The sequence below is a fragment of the Fundulus heteroclitus genome, unplaced genomic scaffold (genome assembly GCF_011125445.2).
Source record: "Fundulus heteroclitus isolate FHET01 unplaced genomic scaffold, MU-UCD_Fhet_4.1 scaffold_56, whole genome shotgun sequence".
Taxonomy (NCBI): domain Eukaryota; kingdom Metazoa; phylum Chordata; class Actinopteri; order Cyprinodontiformes; family Fundulidae; genus Fundulus; species Fundulus heteroclitus.
Genome location: NW_023396989.1, coordinates 750,359 through 769,748, shown reverse-complemented (window position 1 = coordinate 769,748; position 19,390 = coordinate 750,359). Strand labels below are relative to the sequence as shown.

Here is a 19,390-nt window from a genome sequence, read left to right as displayed (position 1 = left end):
TTCATAAATAAAATTGATTCCATTAAAAATAAAATAATTGGCATCCTCCCAAACATGATTAACTCGTCCTCAGTAAGTGAGGCAGCGTTGGAGGAATCTTTAGAACCTGCACAGTGTCTGAACTGTTTAGAAGCAGCAGAGCTTTCTGAGCTATTTAAAATTTTAGCTTCATCTAAACCTTCTACCTGTATGTTAGACCCAATCCCAACCAAGTTGTTTAAGGAGGTATTCCCTTTGATCAGTGTCACTATTTTAGACATGATTAATCTATCCTTAGTAAATGGATATGTACCACCAAGTAGCTGTTATTAAACCTTTACTTAAGAAACCTTCTCTTGATCAAGATGAGTTAGTAAATTACAGACCCATATCTAATCTTCTATTCTTATCTAAAATTCTTTAGAAAGTAGTTGCTAATCAACTATGTGAACATTTACAAAGCAATGACCTACTTGAAGAGTTTCAGTCAGGCTTCAGAGCTCATCATAGCACTGAAGCAGCTCTGGTGAAGGTCACTAATGATATTCTCATGGCCTCAGATAATAGACTTGTGTGTCTATGCTTGTCCTGTTAGATCTCAGTGCTGCATTTGACACAGTTGATCACAATATTCTCCTACAAAGACTTGAGCATACTGTAGGGATTAAGAGGAAAGCATTAGGCTGGTTTAAATCTTATCTATCGGACAGATTCCAGTTTGTTCATGTTAATATTAAATCTTCCTGAAACTCTAGGGTCACCTGTGGAGTATCACAGGGTTCAGTCCTTGGACCAATTCTCTACTATATATATGCTTCCAGGTGGCAAACTTATCAGACAGCATGGGATTAATTTCCACTGTTATGCTGATTACACTCAGCTATATTTATCCATAAATCCTGATGAATCCAATCAATTACTTCGACTGCAGTCATGTCTTGATGACTTCAAAAGCTGGATGACTTTAAATTTCCCGCACTTAAATTCTGACAAGACAGAAGTTGTAATCTTTGGACCAGAGTCCTCAAAAAATAAACTTCTTAATCAATCACTTAATCTGGATGGCATTAACTTGGCCTCTGGTAATAAAGTAAAAAATCTTGGTGTTGTTTTAGACCAAGACATGTCATTTAAATCCCATATTAAACAGGTTTCCAGAGTTTCCTTTTTTCACCTCAGGAATATCGCCAAAATTAGAAACATTCTGTCCAGGAGTGATGCTGAAAAACTAGTCCATGCATTTGTTACTTCAAGGCTGGACTATTGTAATTCTTTACTATCAGGAAGTCCAAAAAATGCAGTTCAAAGTCTTCAGCTGGAGAAATATGATCCCTCTTGTTGATTTTCATCAGAACTCTTGCCACAGCATTTTGGATTCCCTTCATTGGCTTCCTGTTAAATCAAGAATAGAATATAAAATTCTTCTTTTTACGTATAAAGCCCTTAATAATCAAGCTCCATCATAGCTCTGATTACCTTGTATGTTCCTAACAGAGCAATTCGCTCTCAGACTGCAGGTCTGCTGGTGGTTCCTAGAGTCTCTAAAAGTAGAATGGGAGGGAGATCCTTTAGCTATCAGGCTCCTCTCCTGTGGAACCAACTCCCAGTTTTGGTCCGTGAGGCAGACACCCCGTCTACTTTTAAGAATAATTTAAAAACTTTCCTTTGTGACAAAGCTTCTAGTTAGAGTGGCTCATGTTACCCTGAGCTACCTCTGTAGTTATGCTGCTATAGGCTTAGGCTGCTAGAGGACATCAGGGTCTATTTTTCTCACTCTACTGATTTCTACTGTTGTCCAGTTTTGCATGGTCATTGTCAATACAGCTTTTAACTTTTTGCTCTCTCTCTCTTTTTTTCTTCATAGTAGGTACACCTGGTCTGACGTTCCGTTAACTGTGACATCATCCAGAGAAGACAGATCACCCGCTACTACCATCTAATGTAGAACAGATTACTAGATCAATGTGTGCTTCTGTGCTTTTTTGTCTCTCTTGTTGTGTCTCTGCTCTGTCTGCTGTAACCCCAGTCGGTCGAGGCAGATGACTGTTCATACTGAGCCCGGTTCTGCCGGAGGTTTTCCTTCCCGTTAATGGGGAGTTTTTCTTTCCACTGTCGCTCCATGCTTGCTCAGTATGAGGGATTGCTGCAAAGCCATGTACAATGCAGACGACTCTCCCTGTAGCTCTACGCTTCTCCAAGAGTAAATGCTGCTTGTCAGGACTTTGAAGCAATCAACTGGTTCCCTTATATAGGACATTTTTGACCAATCTGTATAATATGATTGATTTGACTTTTTAAAGTGCCTCGAGATGACATATTTCATGAATTGGCGCTATATAAAGAAAATGGAATTGAATTGAATTGAATTGAATTAGTATCCCACAACACGGTAGAATTAATTTACTGCCTGTTAGTGAGCCTGGAGACTCTGTCCTTTTTGCACTCCAGGCCACACAGTTTAACCATATTTTTTAAAACTGGGGTAACTCTTACTGCTTTAAGAAAAATACATGATTAACACAAAAACTGATTCGATATTTCCATAACACCTCACAGGTTAACGTACTGACCTGTTTCAAAACCTCCAACCAGATCAAAGACATCAATGACACATTCCTCACTGAAACGCCACAAACTAAATCCAGATGAAACTTCTGCTCTCAGTCCAGAAAATGACTGAGGCATTTCTCACATCCACAGTAAAATCCATCTGAGTTTACCGCTTTGATTCAGACGTTGAACTGGCTTCCAACTAGCCTGGGTGCCATTCCGAACTTAGTCCCGCCCACAACGTTTTAGGTCGGGAAGTTCGTTCTGGCATTGCTCAATAGTAGCGCGAGTATGCTCGCCCAATATCTGGCGGGCCAATCAAATTGTCAGGGCGGGCTTTATACGATGATGGACAGATGATCAACAGTAACGTAATCAACCACGTCACCAAAGCGCGCTTGGGTTGAATTCGTTTACAACAACGATGGCTGCGCGGGAGAGTTGAGGTGTGTAGATTCTGCTATTAGGTCTGTTCTAGAAGATAACTTCTTCAGAGTCCTGGGCGTCTTGGAAGGAATAGGCTTCCGGTATCTTTTCTCTGATGCCTAAGATGAAGACGGTTCTTCAGGTTGGTCTCTTTCGTCGTCTGCCCATTTTTTTAACACAAGCATGTCGCGTTCCAAACGTGTTATAACGTTCTGACAGGACCGACAAATGCGATGCGATTTATTTGACGTTTTGTAGAGTTGTAATCCTGTAGAAGCCAATTTGTACAAGGGTCTATATAAGAAAGGAAATGATGTGTGTATAGGTGTGTGTTTCACCGGAAAAGGTAAATCGGTTTTGACCGCTTGGCGGGGAAAACGCTGTCAACCCACAGCTGGCCGTTCGTATCATTGTTTTGTTTTGTAATCAAGCAAAGTTGGAAATAAATCGGCTTTTTTAACTGCAAGAACAGCGTCTGGACATTTCACATCTACCATCTCACCCCGGCAAATGCGTGTCAACCATAAGATTCCGGTTTAAAATACTCCCGTGGCTTTAAGCGTCGGCTTAGCCTCTACAAATCCTAAACGGAGAACTTGTTCGTATGTGCATTCGCCTTTATTATTTTTCTGAAAAATGAGGTTCGTGTGTTGAATGACTCCTTGTATCCTTACATTCTTTTTGCAACACCGGCAAAAATCGTTCATGCTCATCTTCTTATTCTAGTCTACTTCTTTTCCAGCGTGCAGTTGAGTTCTGTTGACAACAACTATGCGTAGCTTAACATACGTCACACACCCCGCTGCTGTTATTGGTTGTAGGTCTATCCAATTGAGTGCAGAGGCATTTTTTTTCCTGGTTCGTTCGAAACACGCCTCACAATCACAGCTCTATGGAGCAGTATCAGACTCAAATTCTGACTTGAATTGAGTATGATAACGTCAGGCTAGCTTCCAACCCTCCTGGACTAACTTTAGCCAGACTGACACAGCAAAGGGATAAAACTGGGATCAACAGTCCCTAAGAAGCTGGACAGCAGAACCTTGACAGAATCTCATTGTAAGGCGGACTTCCTGTTTGCGGTAAGGCGTATTGCGTCACTTCCTGTTGTTGCTGTGTGAACGACGGAGCTTTGCTCCAGGCTCTCTCGCTTTTTATCTTTAAACCTCTTTGCTGTAACATCTGTTTCCAAACATAAGCACTTTTAAAACATTGTCTGTGGCTGCTCATCACGTTTGGGAACTCCTCGTGTTTCACACGGTTTGTTCTTTGGCGTGATAATAGGGCGTTAGCCTAGCTTTAGCCTAGCGTTAGCCTAGCGCTAGCCAAGCCTTAGCCTCATAATGGCTTCTCCGGCTCTGACTAAGTCTCCTATCTGCTGCTCTCTGTGTCAGATGTTCAGTTATTCCTCTGCCTCCTTTAGTGATGATGGTACATGTAATAAATGTAGTGTTTTTGTAGCTTTGGAGGCGAGGGTGTCAGAATTGGAGACCCGGCTCCGTGCTGTTGAAAAACCAGCTGATAGCCGCTCTTTTGCTAGCGCGGAGCCGCATAGAGTAACTTCACGTAGCGAACCTAAAGCAGTAGCACCCAGCCAGCCTGGTAACCAGGCTGGCTGGGTGACAGTTCGTAGGAAGCATAGCTCTAGATTACAGACCCCAGATCACCACCAACCCATCTGCGTTTCTAATAAATTTTCCCCTCTGAGCGACAATCTCGCCGAGGAGCCGACCTTAATTATTGGCAGCTCCATAATGAGAAATGTGGCACTAAAGAAACCAGGGACCATAGTTAAATGCCTACCAGGGGCCAGAACAGGCGACATAGAATCCTACCTAAAACTACTGGCTAAGGATAAGCGTAAATACCGCAAAATTGTTATTCACGCTGGCGGTAATGACACCCGGTCACGCCGATCAGAGGTCACCAAAGTTGGTGTTGCTTCGGTTTGTGAGTTTGCTAAAACTATGTCGGACTCTGTAATTTTCTCTGGTCCCCTGCCTGATCTGACCAGTGATGACATGTTTAGCCGCATGTCATCATTCAACCGCTGGTTGTCTAGGTGGTGTCCAGAAAACGACGTGGGCTACATTGATAACTGGAGAACTTTCTGGGGAAAACCTGGTCTGATCCGGAGAGACGGCATCCATCCTACTTTGGATGGTGCAGCTCTTCTTTCTAGGAATCTGGCCGGATTTATTAGTTCTCCTAAATGCTGACAACCCAGGGTCCAGACCAGGAAGCAGAGCCGTAGTTTAACACACCTCTCTGCAGCTTCTGTACTGTTACCCACCCATTATCCTATTGAGACGGTGTCTTTCCCACGGCCAAAACTTAACAGATCAAAAACTGATCTAAAAGGAACAAATCATAAAAACCTAATAAAAATCAATATGGTTCACCTTGAACCTAAAAATAAAATAATAAAATGTGGTCTATTAAATATAAGGTCTCTCCCTCCAAAGACTTTGTTAGTTAATGAATTGATTTCTGATAATCAGATTGATTTGTTTTGTCTCACAGAAACCTGGCTACAAGAGGACTACGTTAGTATAAATGAGTCAACCCCCTCCAGTTATTCAAATTTCCACATTCCCAGATCTGTGGGAAGAGGAGGAGGAGTGGCAACTATCTTTCAGTCTGATTTATTAATTAGTCCCAGGCCAACTAATAATTACAGTTCTTTTGAACATTTAACCCTCAGTTTCCCTCATCCAAACTGCAAAGCAATAAAACCTCTTCTGTTTGTTGTTTTGTATCGTCCACCAGGCCCTTACACTCAGTTTTTGGATGAGTTGTCAGATTTCTTATCTGATTTGGTGTTAAATACTGATAAGGTTATTATAGTGGGTGATTTTAACATCCATGTTGACACTGAATGTGATAACCTTAGTGTAGCCTTTAAAACTATCCTAGATTCAATTGGTTTTGTTCAAAATGTGCATAAACCGACGCACTCTCGGCTCCATACTTTAGACCTTGTGCTGACATATGGCATTGATTGTGAAGAATTAACAGTATTCTCTCACAACCCTGTCCTGTCTGATCATTTTTTAATAACATTTGAGTTTAATCTAACTGAATTCTCCACCCCCAAAAGAGGGTTCCATTATAGTAGATTTTTATCGGATAATGCTGTATCAAAACTTAAAGAGTCTGTCCCCTTCTTAATATCCTCAGTATTGCAGAAATGCCCTGTAGATGGCAGCATTGCTGTTTCTTCCCATTCACAAATCGATACCTTTGCTAACAATGTGACTTCCTCATTGCGTTCTGCATTAGACAATGTAGCTCCCTTGAAAAAGAAGGTGATTATTCACAGGAAGCTGGCTCCTTGGTTTAATTCAGAGCTGCGTTCCTTGAAGCACAATGTTAGGAAATTGGAGAGAAAATGGCGCTCTACACACCAAGAGGAATCCTACTTAATCTGGAGGGACAGACTATTGTTGTATAACAAGACCCTCCGCAGAGTTAGAGTAGCATATTTTTCATCATTAATTGAAGAGAATAAAAATAATCCTAGATTTCTCTTTAGTACAGTTGCCAAACTTACCCAGAGCCACAGCTCTGTTGATCCATCCATTCCCTTAGCTCTTAGTAGTAATGATTTTATGGGATTCTTCATAAATAAAATTGATGCCATTAAAAATAAAATAATTGGCATCCTCCCAAACATGATTACCTCGTCCTCAGTAAGTGAGGCAGCATTGGAGGAATCTTTAGAATCTGCGCAGTGTTTGAACTGTTTAGAAGCAGTAGAGCTTTCTGAGCTATCTAAAATTTTAGCTTCATCTAAACCTTCTACCTGTATGTTAGACCCAATCCCAACCAAGTTGTTTAAGGAGATATTCCCTTTGATCAGTGGCACTATTTTAGACATGATTAATCTATCCTTAGTAAATGGATATGTACCACAGGTTTTGAAAGTAGCTGTTATTAAACCTTTACTTAAGAAACCGTCTCTTGATCAAGATGAGTTAGTAAATTACAGACCTATATCTAATCTTCTTTTCTTATCTAAAATTCTTGAGAAAGTAGTTGCTAATCAACTTTGTGAACATTTACAAAGTAATGACCTACTTGAGGAGTTTCAGTCAGGCTTCAGAGCTCATCATAGCACTGAAACAGCTCTGGTGAAGGTCACTAATGATATTCTCATGGCCTCAGATAATGGACTTGTGTCTATACTTGTCCTGTTAGATCTCAGTGCTGCGTTTGATACAGTTAATCACAATATTCTCCTACAAAGACTTGAACATACTGTAGGGATTAAGGGGAAAGCATTAGGCTGGTTTAAATCTTATCTGTCAGACAGATTCCAATTTGTTCATGTTAATAATAAATCTTCCTCAAACTCTAGGGTCACCTGTGGAGTACCACAGGGTTCAGTCCTTGGACCAATTCTCTTTACTATATATATGCTTCCGATTGGCAAAATTATCAGACAGCATGGGATTAATTTCCACTGTTATGCTGATGATACTCAGCTATATTTATCCATAAATCCTGATGAATCCAATCAATTACTTCGACTGCAGTCATGTCTTGATGACATCAAAAGCTGGATGACTTTAAATTTCCTGCATCTAAATTCTGACAAGACCGAAGTTTTAATCTTTGGGCCAGAGTCCTCAAAAAATAAACTTCTTAACCAATCACTTAATCTGGGTGGCATTAACCTGGCCTCTGGTAATAAAGTAAAAAATCTTGGTGTTATTTTTGACCAAGACATGTCATTTAAATCCCATATTAAACAGGTTTCCAGAGTTTCCTTTTTTCACCTCCGGAATATCGCCAAAATTAGAAACATTCTGTCCAGGAGTGATGCTGAAAAACTGGTCCATGCATTTGTTACTTCAAGGCTGGACTATTGTAATTCTTTACTATCAGGAAGTCCACAAAATGCAGTTCAAAGCCTTCAGCTGATCCAAAATGCTGCAGCAAGAGTTCTGATGAAAATCAACAAGAGGGATCATATTTCTCCAATTTTAGCTTCCCTTCATTGGCTTCCTGTTAAATCAAGAATAGAATTTAAAATTCTTCTTCTAACGTATAAAGCCCTTAATAATCAAGCTCCATCATATATCAGAGCTCTGATTACCCCGTATGTTCCTAACAGAGCACTTCGCTCTCAGACTGCAGGTCTTCTGGTGGTTCCTAGAGTCTCTAAAAGTAGAATGGGAGGCAGATCCTTTAGCTATCAGGCTCCTCTCCTGTGGAACCAACTCCCAGTTTTGGTCCGTGAGGCAGACACCCTATCTACTTTTAAGACTAGGCTTAAAACTTTTCTTTTTGACAAGAATTATAACTAGTGACTCATGTTACTCTCAGCTACCTTTATAGTTTTACTGCTATAGGCTTAGGTTACTGGAGTATATCAGGATCTAATTTTCTCACTATATTGAGTTCTACTGTTCTTCAATTATGCATTATGTGTTGTCATTTCTGCTTTAACTTTCTGTTCTCTCTCTTTTCTCTTCATAGTAGGTACACCTGGTCTGGCGTTCTGTTAACTTTGACATCATCCAGAGAAGACGACTCACCTGCTATTACCATCTAATGTAGAACAGATTACTGGATCAATGTGTGCTTCTGTGCTTTTTTGTTTCTCTTGTTGTGTCTCTGTTCTGTCTTCTGTAACCCCAGTCGGTCGAGGCAGATGACCGTTCATACTGAGCCCGGTTCTGCCGGAGGTTTTTTTTCCCGTTAATGGGTGGTTTTTCTTCCCACTGTCGCTTCATGCTTGCTCAGTATGAGGGATTGCAGCAAAGCCATGTACAATGCAGATGACTCTTCCTGTGGCTCTACGGTTCCCCAGGAGTGAATGCTGCTTGTCGGGACTTTGATGCAATCAACTGGTTTCCTTATATAGGAAATTTTTGACCAATCTGTATAATCTGACCCAATCTGTATAATATGATTGAACTTGACTTTGTAAAGTGCCTTGAGATGACATGTTTCATGATTTGGCGCTATATAAATAAAATTGAATTGAATTGAATTGAAGTAAAAAGTATGTAAGTAAAAGAATGTAAAAAGTAACATTCCATCTACTCAGAAACTTTTACTTTGATTATTCAGACTGGGAGTGTCTTTCTGTGAAGAAAAATTAAGTCAGACACAAAGAGAGGAATTAGTCTTGACTGCAGCTCTGCTGTTATTCAAACCTTTAAGTTTCATTTCTGGAGAGTGACTCTGAAACTGGTCTTTCCAGTGTTGCTCCACCTCTAACGGCTCCTGTTTTCCTCCTTGCTTCCTCCTTCAGATCTAGAGGAATTTATAGTTAAACACACCTGACACAAGAGGAGTCTCTAATGGGCAGAGATGCTTTAGAGCTTTTTCTCTCCTCTATAGATTAAGTTTCCTGCAGGTTAAAAACATCAAACTGGACATTTGAATAAACAGAACATCTCTTTGTGTTCTAGATCCAGTCTGAAAGTTCCCCCTTCATGTTCTACTGCTCCCATTTCATCCTTTCAATGTATTTATTTGCATTGCATTAATCACAGGAAGTTCAGCTTTCTGCAGTTCAACACTTTTTCTGGCACTTGTTGCTTTGCTGCCCCCTGCTGGGAGCATCTATGAACTCCAACTGCAACTTAATGTGAAACAGCAGAAAATATCTCTGCTTCATGTCTCTGTTGTCTTTGTCATCAGTCCAAGGACTCAACAATCAGTGGTTGAACAGTGTGTGAGGCCCTCTAGTGGATGTTGTAGAGTACTGCAGGTTCTTGTACAGAGTTCTGCTGTTTCCTGTCACTGTGGGCTGCAGAGCACAGTAGTACACAGCAGAGTCTGTCACTGCAGCAGAGGAGATCATCATCTTCATTTCTTCTTTGTTTCCTTCAAATTTCATTCTGTCCAGATGTTCTGCTCCACCTGAAGATAAGTGAAGCTTCAGGAACTCTGGAGGTTTCTCTGGATGTTGTCGATACCAGAGGAGATAAGTAGCAGAATCTTTGGTGTAATTGCAGGACAGAGTAACAGAACCGCCCTCTGAAGTGGACTCCTCAGTCTTCAGTGCAGTGAGTTGTTGACAGTTTACACCTGAAGGAAGAAAAAACTCAGATAAGAGAAGACCAACAAGGAGGAAATTAGTCTGTGAAAGAGTCCAACAAACCTGATCTGAGGATCAGAACCAGCAGAGTAAACCCAGATGTGAGCAAAGACAGCATGTTGAGCAGAGCTGATGTTGGTGTGGTGAACTGGGTTGAATGTGGAAGTTTGTGTCTCTTCTATAGTTCAGTAACAGCTCAGCTCCTCCCTGAAGCTCTCAGCTCCTCTTCCTCCTGCTTAACAGCCTCACAGCTTCTTCTGGTTGGAGATCAGATGGTTTCGACAGTTTTATGCTCACAATATAGCCAAATAGGTTAGTTTTCCTGTTTTCCTCCTAACCTGCACTGTGTTGGTAGAGAGAACATAAAATAGTAACTCTGTCCAGTTTCATGCAGGATAATTCAGACTGAACAGAAGTCCTGCTTGATCAGCTGGATAGTTTTCAGAGCCTTGGTATTCTCAGCACTGTCTCTCATCTCCCATACATACAGAACTAGTCTTCTACATGGTGACTGAACTCTACTGAGCATCTGGACCATCTGGACCATCATCTGGTCTGTTCATTGCTGCTGGACCTCCTGCTGTTCATGTTCTCACACAGAACTTTTCTGAGATAGAAAACACTTTGGTTGGCTGCTACATTCCTGATAAATATGTATATTTATAATGTTTCTGTTTTGTCTTCTGCTTTTTACTCACAGTCTTGCAACACAACTTTGCTCAGACGTACATTGTGATCGTGCAGCTGGACCACAGTAAAGTCTAAAGATTATGTATAGATGTGTATATATATATATATATATATATATGTGTGTATATATATATATATATATATATATATATGTATGTGTGTGTATATATATATATATATATATATACACACATACATATATATATATATATATATGTATGTGTGTATATATATATATATATATATATATATATATATATATATATATATATATGTATGTGTATATATGTATATTTGTATATATCAGTGTTGTAGTACTCGAGTCCGAGACTCGAACTCAAGTCCGAGTCATTAGCTAAATTTAGAGACTCGTGACTTGACTTGGACTTGAGCACTGATGACTCGAACTTGGACTCGGACTCTCACATTTAGATCATTCTGACTCGGAAATTGAGAAAAAGATTTGACTTTTTTTTATATCAGTAGGCTATAATTTTAATATGTCATTAGAATATTATTTGGTGTATGATTTTAATATCTAAATGAGGGTGACATCACGCGCATGTGACGTCACCATTTCATGAGCAACGCCCTTTGCCGCTAAGGTTGGGCAAACAGTGTGAGAGCGCACGTAGCAACCAGCCATAAAGTACATTTTCCTGAATTGACTTGTATTCTGTCTGACTGCAGCTTGGTCTGACCTAAGATGGCCGCTCTGTCTGCACGCCTCTCAACCGAGGATGCGGCGTCTACGTATTCATGTCTGTGGGTGGAGCAGCCTGTGGGACCCTCTAGTGGATGCTGAGGAGTACTGCAGGTTCTTGTACAGAGTTCTGGTGCTTCCTGGCACTGTGGGCCTCACAGCAGACGCTTTTACCACAGCAGCTAAGCTGTGGCTGCAGAGCAGTGTCACATGTGCAATGGTTGCATTCTCATGATCTCTACCCAACACTGGTGATGTCATCTGAAAACATTTGGAAGCGACTACATCCTACTGAAAATGAAGGAACCTTGTGCTGCAGAAACTTCACCTGTCCTAAAGCTTCATACACTGTTTCCTGTTCCTGAGACACATGAAGCAAAACGTCTATTTGTCCATCCGTTCATCTTGTCAGGTTTTATGCAGATGATGCTTTTAAGCTGTTAGATATACCTGTCAAGGTTCTGTTTTTATCTGCTATTGAGAACCTGAGACTTTATAAAGTTTTGATTGATTGAGTCTAAATTGTTCTTTAGAACATCTCAAAGGATCAATACAGCCCTGCTGGTGTGATTAACTTCATAGTTCCAAGACTATTCACAAAGAAAGAAAGTCCATTAGCCTGTATATCAAAAACATAAACGACTGATTTACCATCTAACATCAGAACCCCTGTAGAACTGCCGGGCCAAATGAGCCAGGGAGGACACCTAAAGAAGTACCAGGAGTTTAGATCTGGTGGTAATAGAAGTCGGGATGGGTCCGATGTCAGCAGACCGCTCTTAAAGAGAGTAATTGAAGAATCTGATCACATTAAATTCAATAAAATGTAATTTCTATAGCACCAGTTCACATCACGTCATCAAGTCTCTTTCCAAAGTCAGCTTCCATCAGATCCTCCAGGTTGGTGAGAAAGTTTCCCCTCTAAGGAAACCCAGCAGGTTGCATCAAGTCTCTCCAAGCAGCATTCACTCCTCCTGAAAGAGCGTAGAGCCACAGTGGACAGTCGTCTGCATTGTTGATGGCTTTGCAGCAATCCCTCATACTGAGCATGCATGAAGCGACAGTGGAGACGAAAACTCCCCTTTAACAGGGAGGAGAATCTGGACAGTCATCTGCATTGCTGATGGAGCAGCATATAGCTGCAGTCATGAGAGTGTCATATAATAGCAGTGCTCGCTATACTGCCCTCTGCTGCAGCCTGAGTGAACTGCATGTGATTTAAACTTCCACTGAAAGTGAAATATTGAGACAGCAGCAATGTTTATATATTTTTAAACAACTAATCGTTGCGGCCCTATAGTAAACTAATCACAGGTTTTACAAATATAAAAGTAAATATAAATATAGTTTTTGAAACCAAACTAACTGAAGTATATTCTTAACCTTTTAATGCAAAATAATGTTGGGTAGAACTCATAACCTACAAGAATTTCACAGAAATGGCCACTGACAGAGTTCTCCAGTTGATTTAGTTGTGAATGTCCAGAGAGTAACACTGAACAGGGGACATGTGTCCACTGTCTCCTCCTCTCAGCCTCATGGACAATGTTAGTCTAACGGCTTAATTTTCTCCTCCTTTTCCAGGACTAACAGCTGGAGACACAATCTCTGCTGGTAGAGATGAAGTCAGAGGGACAGAAGGACAACCTGTCTCACTCAGCTGTAGCTATGAGACAACATGAGTATCCTGTCCTCCATTGGTCCAAACCTGGTTCTGAAAAAATGAAAAATGAACAGCAGGAAAAAAATAGTTCCTAACCCTATAGTTAGCAAACCAGCAGCTGTGGTGACGTTCTCTGACTCTGGGATTCCTGGACTGACGCTAAAAGCAGACAGCAGGTGCCGTAGGTCCAAGGTGGAAGGAAGAGAGACGAAAGAAAAAATGAAAAACACAAAAGTTAAGGTAAAAATGGGGCTTTAATTAATGGAGCAATAAGCCAAATTTCACTATTTAGACAAAAAGAACTAAAACAGTTTTAGTTTCAGACAGACTATAGTATGTCACACACCACCTCTCTGTATTGTTCTGCAGTCTCCTGGTTACATGGCCGGGGTGGCCATGTGTGCACGTTGGCGCACGTGAACAGCTTCCTGCCCAGAAAATGCCTCCACCAGCACAAGATGGTGGAGGGGACGTCCAGCAGATGAAAACGTTCTCCTGCTAACTGCTTTATAAAGTTATGCATTCCTTACTTCTTCACTAGATATGTTCTTCTGAAAGGTGATGCTGTGTTCCTGTGTTTATCCTCTGCATATATGCGCACAGGAGGTGGAGGGGGAGAAGGGAGGAGGAAATGATGGAGAGGAGATAGAGAGGCATGGCTGGGCATCCAACTTGTTTTGGTTTGTAGATGGAGCTCCAGCCCCACCTGGTGGTGAAATGCCACTTACTGCTCATTTAATAAACACCTTACTGAAACACTGTGTGAACCTGGTATAAAATGAAATAATAAGTATCACTAATAAAACCCAGACAAGGGTTAACTGTTAAAAATTATATATATATATATATATATATATATATATATATATATATATATATATATATATATATATATATATATATATAATGTATATGTGTATATATATAGCACCCAAACTAGGACCCAAACGTAAATAAATGGTGGGGTGCCTATTTTTTTGGGGTTCTTTATTTTCTGGTAGATACCCTTCAGGTTTACCTAAATTAAATCAAAACTTATTCCTCGGATCACCATTCACCCGACTTATAAAGGGAATAACTTAAATAATTCCAGACAACCTGCTACAGAAAACAGTTCCGTTTAATGAAAACTCAAAAATAATATAAATATTAAAAATGAAATGCTCAGCCCCGACTCAGGCTACCCACTTTGTTAAATGGCACAAAGAATAAAAAAAACTAAGCTTACATAGGCTCTTACCGCCTAAACTTAAATATCCCTCAAACCAATGTAAAATAAAGTTTGAGCACTTCCGCTTAATCAACTCTTTTCTTTTTTTTTCAAAACTAGTTCAACACTTTTTTCCAACACTGGAATCCAACTTTTTTTCACTAACAATATTCCATTCTTTTACGAAGAATTACACATTACAAAACCTTACACGTGGGCCCACACTCACTCACTCACACACACACAGTTCGGTACCGGTTTAACTTTTCGTTGCAGGCCTGTTGAAGCTAGGGTGCGGTGCCACACACGAAAATCCTCTTCCTCCAGTTCAGAAACCACGCCAACGGACCCACTCACCCAACAGATGCAAGCTCCGCCAGCGCATGGAAATCTCTGTCGTTTCTTCTCCCCTTTAACTCTGGAGAACCTTCTCAGCGACGCTGGAACTGGTGTCGCCAGGTTCAGCACACACACCTCAGAAGTCATATACTGCGATGGTTGAGTCAACTTGTGAAAAAAACCTGGAACAGTTCTGTACTTTCTCCAAACTTGTTCTCGGCTCTCCTAAACGGGGTCTCCATCAGCGTCCACCTTTCTCTTTCTTTTTCCCGCTCCCCGACCTTCTTCTTCCCATCATTCCATGGTCCCTTTTTTTTGTCTTCTCCACGTTGAGTTCACTTGTCCCTCAGTTTTTTTAACTACTTTCATAAAGGGTACTCAGTCCGCAGTCTTAAGACTAATAAAAATTCGGTCAAATAAGCAAGATTACACATATGTAAATACACATGTTCAGAAATGCGTTGTCTTTTTTTTCTCATTACGAACAAAAAATAATCACTCCCTCAGAGTATATACACGTTGAAAACAAACAAACAATAACACAAGGCTCTGACTTTTTTTTAAATAAAGAATATCAACCTGTGATCATCTTGTAAAAATTCAAAAGGTTTTTGATGCATGGTGTTTTTAACCAGGGTTACACCCTCCCCCTTCTAAATAAGTTTGATGTCCCCATCAAACAATAACGCTACATAACCCAAATAAAAGTAGGGAACTGGGGTAAGCTTGAACAAACACAGACAGGACATAATGCCATTGGATGACACCATAGAGTAGTGCAAGAAGAATGTCTTGGAACCTGAAATGTTCCACTGCCAACCAACACTCCACAACTAAAAACACCTACTGGACGGTTTGATGGCTGTCCCAGTTCATCATAAGTTAACCTCATGACTGGTCTCTTCACTCGACTAGATCGCTCACCAGAACTCTGTACAAGAACCTGCAGTACTCCCCCACCATCCACTAGAGGGCCTAACAGGCTTCTCCATTACACACTGCATCACCACTCTCCTCCTCTTCCCCTTCTAAATCTGGACAAGAGCTGAGCAGGGAATCCTGCATGAGAGTTCAGCTACAACTTTGTTCAGCTTCATCTGTAGCAAGGTGAGGCAAATGTATTTGCACTTCAGTGGTGACTGGAGATTGTTCCCTCAGCCTCATCTCTGACTGCTCTAAAAGCTCTCTCAAATTCACTTGTAGTGGTGCTGACCTGTTCCCTTCCTCACTTTCAGAATCAGAAGAAAATGCAACATCTGCTTCAATGTCCAACTTAGCAGCCTCAGACGGGTTTAGTCTGCCCCTGGTGACAGGGTTCCGTACCTGCTCTGGCCCAGCCTCCGGTGGTAGCCTGACCAGCTCACCAATGGGCAGCAGGTGGTTGCGATGCACTGTTTTTTACATCCCAAGACCTCTTTCAGGTTTCACCTTGTAGACTGGCAAGTTAGGCATTCTCGCTAAAACAATTGTATGGAACTGTCTTCCACCTCTCTTTCAACTTGTGCTTACCAGTGACACCGAAGTTCCTCAGAAGCACCAGGTCTCCCACTTCCAATATCTGTTCTTTCACATGTTTGTCATGTGCTTTTTTGTCCTTTCGGTGATTTTTATCAGACGCTTCTGTAGTGAGGTGGTAAGCGTGTTCCAAATCTTTCCTCAGTTTTGAGACATATTGATGGTAAGTTGGACTTCCCTCAGTTTCATCCGATACTCCAAAACAGATGTCCATAGGCAAACGGGCCTCCCTGCCAAACATCAGAAGATAGGGTGAGTATCCGGTTGTCTCATTTTGGGTGCAATTATAGGCATGCACTAACCGACTGATGTTTTGACTCCATCTCTGTTTCTGAGTGGGATCCAGAGTCCCAAGCAAGGACAACAGTGTCCTGTTAAATCTCTCAGGTTGAGGATCTCCCTGAGGGTGATAAGGGGTGGTTCTAGACGTGCGGATCACCAACACTCTCAGTAAATCACGGATGAGCTTGCTTTCGAAATCACGTCCCTGATCGGAATGTATCCGTGCAAGAAGCCCATAATGAACGAAGAAATGTTCACAGAGAATCTTAGCCACTGTGGATGCTTGTTGGTCTTTGGCAGGAAACGCCTGAGCATACCTTGTGAAATGATCAGTGACCACAAGGATATTTGCATACCCTTTAGAGTCAGGCTCAAGAGACAGAAAGTCAATACAAACTAAATCCAGTGGTCGTTTGCTGGTGATCTGATTTAAAGGAGCAGCTCGCTGTGGCGAGGCTTTACAGGTGATGCATCTACCACAGGTTTTCACATACTGCTCCACCTCTGACCCCATCTTAGGCCAGTAGAATCTGCTACGAATCAGCTCAAGTGTTTTTTCTACTCCAAGATGGCCTGATTCATCATGGAGGGACTTGAGCACCATGGGAACATGTGCTCTGGGCAGAACGAGCTGAAGCAAATCTGAACCAGTTGGTCTTCTAATCTTTCGGTGGAGCAACCCATTCACCATGACAAGCTTATTTGCTTCTCGTTGCAGGAAAACTGCCCCATGGTCCGTACACTGTTCAAATGTAAATGCTGGTCCCCCAGTTAAGGACTTTTTCACCGGTGGGATCATTGGGTCATGATCTTGGGCTTTAATGAGATCTATTTTGCTCATCTGGATCAATGAGCCAAGATCCAGGCTAGCTGGAAACACATAACATTCCAGCAGAGCAGTGGCAGGGACACACAGAGTTTCTACATAACCTAGTGAGTCAGCAGACTCTCCTCTGGAAACTTGCTTACAGAGTGCTTTAACTTCATCAGGGGTTAAACTCCTAAACTCTGGTCTATCATCAGAAACAGGGTTACGTGACAATGCGTCTGCATCAGAGTTGCAAGACCCTGGCTGATACTGCAGAGTAAAGTTATAGGTGGAGAGAGCTGCGAGCCAGTGGTGCCCTGTGGCACTCAGCTTAGCAGTGGTGAGGAATTATGTAAGGGGGTTGTTATCTGTCATTACAACAAATTCAGCTTCATACAGATAATCGTGGAACTTATCCACTATAGCCCACTTAAGCGCGAGGAACTCTAGCTTATGTACTGGATAGTTCCTCTCAGAAGAACTGAGCTTTCTGCTGGCAAAAGCGACTGGTCATAATCCTTCAGGATGCTCTTGGTTTAGCACCGCTTCCAAACCATGGAAACTTGCTTCTATGTGCAACACATAGGGCTTTGATGGGTCAGCAAATGCTAAAACCGGTGCTTGGGTGAGACTTTTAAGAATTTGTTGAAAAGCATCTGTGCATTCACCATCCCATCTTTCTCCAAAGGGCTCATTGACTTTGTAGTATGTTTTTCCAGGAGTCTTTGCTGATTTTTTTTTTCTTCTGTGTGGGCGGGTACCCTTTACACAGTTCTGTTAGTGGCCTGACAATGATAGAGTAATTTTTAATTAAGCGCCGATAATAGCCGCAGAATCCTAGAAAGGACTGGAGGGAAGGAAGGTCTGTGGGTTGTTTCCAATGGGTAACAGCCTCTACCTTGCTTGGATCGGTAGCAATCCCCTGCTCAGAAACCACATGTCCAACGTATGTTACTTGGGGTTTGCAAAACTGGCATTTTATCAAGTGACAGTTTCAGTCCAGTTTCCCCTAAACGATCAATGACTTTGAGGAGTCTCCTCTCGTGCCGAACACGATCAGGTCATCTAAATAGACTATATCCTCCAACATGTGCATAACCCCAACCGCCCTTTCCATGAGTCGATGGAACGTTGAAGGAGCACCAGTGATTCCTTGAGGCATCCTCTGAAACTGGAAAAATCCCAGAGGACAGATGAAGGCTGTTTTCTCAAGAAGAGAAAAAAAAGAGAAAGAAGAGGTGAAAGAAAGAAGAGATAAAAGGAAGAGAATGATAAAACGTCCTCTGTCTGCTCCATCACCTGGAAAGAGACACAAAAAGAACAGCACAACCAACAGACATAAAGCAACAGATACAATCGTGTAACCACTGCTAAATCATATGTATTATTAAGCTGACATGTGTAATGTGATACCTAAAAAAGAAAGTAAAAGAAAGTAAATAAATAAATTATAGCCTTTCTGTATATAAGTGAACATTTAATACCTGGGACCCAGCACCTGTGGGAGTTTGTGAGAGTGCACTAGTTTAGGTGAAAATTATCCAGAAGGAAATAGCTTGATAGTGATTGTGGAGAACCGAAGACCCACCTTCCCCGAGTACAGAGGCAGGAGTCAGGGAACCCATAACCCCGGACTCCCAAAGGGGCCCCCAAAGCAGTGCGCACGAGAGGGGCCCTCACAGGAAATCTGCAACCCCCCCCCCCCCCCCCCCCCGAGGAAAGAGGAGAGACGACCCCGAGGAAATCCCCCAGCCACCGCAATGCTGACGCCCCCAAGAGCCGCGGGGACGAGCCCGTGGGCTCCGCCGGCAGCCAGCCGCGCTGAAGTGGTCCTGGCCATGGGCCCTGGGGGCCAGAGGCCCCAGGGGCGCCCCGCCCCCGCTACAGGGGCCCCGGCCGCCCCCCGGGGGGCCAGGCCCCGCAAAGTCACCGCCGGGAATGGGCCTGCGCCCACCCCGGAACCCGCCCCAAACCCGAGGACCGTCAACGCGCCAGAGGGCCAAGGCGCCCGCCAACGCAACGGAGGAGGGCAGGACATGGGGGGATGGGCTCCGCACCTATCGGAGACTTGAGATGATCTTGGGAGAGGGAGCGGACCGGACCCGAACCTGGGGGAAAAAAAATAAAAAAATCATCCCTCCCTTGTGCCCCACTCGCCACACACAGAC

At 42.2% G+C, this 19,390-nt stretch overlaps 1 long non-coding RNA gene across 1 annotated transcript; it reads left to right on the top strand.

Annotated features, from left to right (window-relative positions):
• Positions 1-3,843: 3,843 nt before the first annotated feature.
• Positions 3,844-13,873, top strand: LOC118561116. Its single transcript, XR_004929774.1, has 3 exons — positions 3,844-4,014; positions 12,990-13,308; positions 13,438-13,873. It is a non-coding gene; the product is annotated as an uncharacterized LOC118561116 (long non-coding RNA).
• The last annotated feature ends 5,517 nt before the right edge of the window (positions 13,874-19,390 follow it).